The sequence below is a fragment of the Cryptomeria japonica genome, chromosome 11 (genome assembly GCF_030272615.1).
Source record: "Cryptomeria japonica chromosome 11, Sugi_1.0, whole genome shotgun sequence".
Taxonomy (NCBI): Eukaryota; Viridiplantae; Streptophyta; class Pinopsida; order Cupressales; family Cupressaceae; genus Cryptomeria; species Cryptomeria japonica.
Window position 1 is genome coordinate 154,546,446 of NC_081415.1, and position 4,271 is coordinate 154,550,716.

General features: G+C 32.3%; 1 pseudogene; it reads right to left on the reverse strand.

Moving 5' to 3' along the window:
• Positions 1-1,541: 1,541 nt before the first annotated feature.
• LOC131860091 (dirigent protein 23-like) lies at positions 1,542-2,040 on the reverse strand (annotated as a pseudogene).
• Positions 2,041-4,271: the final 2,231 nt, after the last annotated feature.

Here is a 4,271-nt window from a genome sequence, read left to right on the forward strand (position 1 = left end):
GAACATTTGGTATGTAAGCTAAATAAACCATTATATAGTCTCAAGGAAGCACCAAGTTCATGGTATGATAAAAGTGATAAATTCTTGTTTCAACAAGTATATATCAAGAGTAAAAAAGATCTAAATGTGTACATAAAGAATGATGAATATATGAATGTTGTTTTGATTTCATTGTATGTGGATGAATTAATCATAATAGGAAGTTCTATATAGATGATTGATGAAATCACAAACATTTGAAATGAAGGATGCTCGCAAAATACATTTTTATTTTGGTATCCAAGTATGGAGACAAGTTGGTAAGACTTTAATTATTCAAAGTAAACATGCAAAGAAATTGATCTTAAGGTTTAATATGAAAGACTGCAAAGTTGTATGTACTCCACTAGAAAAAAAAATGTCAAATTTTCATATGATAATGGCATTACTTGAGCTAATTGACCACTAAAAGGCCTAATATTGCATATTGAATCAACATAATTAGTGAATTCATGACCAACACTCTAATCATCATTAAAAAGTGGCAAAAAGAGTCATTTGATACCTATAGGGTACCATAAATTTTGGTATTGAATATACTAACCAATTGAATGTTGAGTTTAAAGGTTATTCAAATCTTGATTGAATAAGTAATCTAGATGATCGTTAATCCAGATGATCATAAATCAACAATTGGCATTCAACATAGTAGTAGTAAGAAGCAATCAACTATTTCCTTGTCATCTACAAAATTTGAGTACAAATCATTGTGTAGTTGTTTGGCTAAGACAAATATTTTGAGATATGATACAAAGGGATGAAGGACCAACTCCAATCAAGTGTGACATCAAGCTAGCAAACAATATAACCTATAACAGAAGATTAAAGCATATTGAAACACAACATTATTTTGTCAAAGGAAAAATTCAATCTCAAAAGATAGAACTATAATATTGTAACACAAATGATAACATGGTCGATGTATTCACTTAACCATTGGACAAAGTACACATATATTAAAAGAGTCTGTTAAAATTCAATAATTTCTCAATAAAGAGTGTTAAAATAAATTAAAGCTAAATTATCCATGTGCTTCTTATGTGTCATAAGAATTTCTGAAGGATTACACGAGGAACTGTGGATCTGTCCCTTAGATCCAATTTCCTACCAAGAGTCCAGTTAGCTGTCAGTCTGTGAAGTCTATTATTGAGTATCTTCGAAGTTACAACTACATATTGTTGCTTAAAGTTGAGAAATAAGAAACCAACTAGTTCAACTGCTATTCTGATCTTCGTCTTCCTCGTTTATTTCTCTATTTTGTGCAACCACCTTACTTAAATGGGAGATGTCAATAGAAAGGAAAATCAAGTACAAATAAATGTGCACTTAAAAATCTAAAAATACACATTTATTTATGATAATTTTGGATAGAATGTGATCTTATATTGTAACTGTAGCTTTATTCAACCAAATTAAAATGGATACAGAGTTTCAGCTTCTGACAAACATGCAAATCCTAAACAAGAACAATAAATATTAGGGCAAACTATGTTGCAACATAATCAGTAATGATGTACGGTAACATTGTAATGAACGATTGCATTGCCAAATTGGACATCGAAGGAGTGAGTGCGAGCGATGGCATACCCTCGAGCCAGCCTGAATTTTCCACTTCCTCCCACAATTGCTATCTCTCTAACCTCCCTAAACACAACGTTGTTTCCCACCACGGCGAGAGTACTGCCGTCTAACTTTCTGCCTTGAAAAACATAAGTGACCGCCATTAGCAGCCGAACTTCCTCTTGGCTAGTGGAGGCATACAGTCCTTGAGCTTTGCCCACCAATTTGGAGGTAGGCTTGGGCCCTTCTGTCAATGGATTGTCCAACACATATACCAGTCCGAAGTCAGTAGCTGACATTTCAGTGGTTGGAGCTGATGCCACTTTCATGGCCATCACATTTTTTTCTCGAAATTTTGTCATGGAAATAGAATTGCAAGTGGCTTATTTTCTCCTTCAACAGATGTGCTTGGGTAGCTTGTAGAGAAAACAGTGTTATCATTGCGGCCACTGAAACTACCGAGATCACCATTTGGAATGGAGGACGAGGGAAATGCAGATTGTTCTTTGCTAATTTGTTTCACCCGATACGAGTAGATATCAAAATAGGTCATGCTGCTTTAAAGCTCAAATCCTGTAAAAACTCTCAAAAAGTGAGATCAACTTTTCTATCTTGCAACACTTAGGTGTTCACGAATACCACCGTTTTGTGGACGGCGTGAATCTCTTTAAGACTTGTGATATTAAGCATGCTTTTGCATTTATACACTATATTGAGTTGTTCTTTATTAGGCTTGTGACTCCATTGCAACAAGTATCACCTTTAGTTTTGACAGGAAATTTTGGGAACAAACATGCCCTCATTTCAAATTATCAGTCTCGTAATCACTAGTTATTTAACATTATGCATGCTAAAATAGTAGCTACAAATAACACACTAATGTTACTTATATTGAATAAACTATATAAATAATTTAGAATCTTATGTAATTAAAAATTGAACAAAAAGACAAGTATCAGCTGTAGTTCTAGCATTCATTGTATAAGCTAGTCAGAAAACAACCATACATCGTCCTGGCCCTGACAACGGGTTTCCAAGATAAGTTGAACACTAATTTTGGGTAAGGATTATATTTCTAACTTCATCGTGCTCTCTTTATGTGGATTTTGTGAAATTAGGGCCGATTACAAGATGATACAAAAAGGGGGCATTACACCATTTCCATGCAGCTGAACGTCCAGACGGTATGCAGGGCAATTGTGACAAAAAATCAATAGAAAGCATTCAGACAAAAGGATGACTATTATGAAGTTCTCGTGACCACACTATTCTGAAGCAAAACTAAAAAACATAACAAAAATGCTAGTTTCTAAAAATGATCTATTTTGCAAGAGGCCACACAAAGTAAAAGCATTCAGCTAAAACCAATATAGATCAAAATCCACTCTATTCCTTGGTTTCATTGAAACTTGTGATACATGTCAAGACCACACACGAGATACATCTATCTAAAGGTTGTTTACCATAATTTGTAACCGACAATTTCACATGGTATGCAAAACCATTCTTACACCAAGAATTACCAGTTGGTGGTCGTCTTCTTCACATAGAGATTGTTTCATTCTTTATGATTAGAATGCTATTGATATGATGTGGGACTATTTCTTAATGGGTGAGATAGATTTATAATTATTTGAATTTCTTATTTATAATATAAAAAAATAAGATTGTTGATAATTATTTTTTTAAGTAATTAGATTATATTGTTTTAATGTTATAAATAAATATAAATTTGAGATACACTCAAGTAACATCACAAGATATTAATTGGTTAGCTTTATTTATTTTGTTAGTTTTTTAAGAGAACATTAAAAAAAGATGTAATTTTATTTGAAACGGCTAAAACAATAAGGTTTATTTTTTGTATGCTAGATATTAAAGGGTATCCTCAATCTTCTATTCTTGAAAATTTTACTTCTTAACCTTTCTAAATTTGGTCGTTTATGTCTCATCTTCTCCCATTAATTTTAAATTAGGGTACATAGCACAATCAACTTTTGAACTTTAATCTTTTATTTTCATTCCCCCTTTTCAAGATTGAAAGCTTAGGTCTTCCCCTTTCACTTTTTTCTTGGTGTGTCAAGGATGGTATTTGAACCTCTTTATCTTAACCTTTGAGTAATAGCAAATATTTCTACTTTGGATTCACCAGTTTCTTTCGCGGGTTCAAGGATTTTATCTTTGCAATACCTAAAGCATCAATCATCCTAGGATCCTAAAGTTTTCTTCACATGATAATTACAAGTGATGGTCTCCAACACCTTGAATAGTATGTGCATGAGCGAGTAATCCACAGAAATAACATCATAAATCATTGATTATTTGGAGTTATTCAGATAATACTCTATTATTTTGATTCATATAAGGACTATTTCCATTTACATGCACAACTAACAATGTGTTTTGCTACAAGGATATTGTTCTCCCCAAGTAGATCCCTAGTAAACGAAGTTTGTAATTTTATGTGAATGGTAAAAAATAAAAATCAATCTCCTTGATCCAAGAGGATATGAGTCACTAAAAAAAGCCACAAATATCAAGTTTTCCTTGACAAACCTTATAATAATTTGTTTCACCCATAGAAAATCATTATCATGCAATTTTTACAAATAAGTTAAAATTAAAATTAAAATTTAGCTAATTTTTTTGCTATTTTAAAGAAATATGCTTTC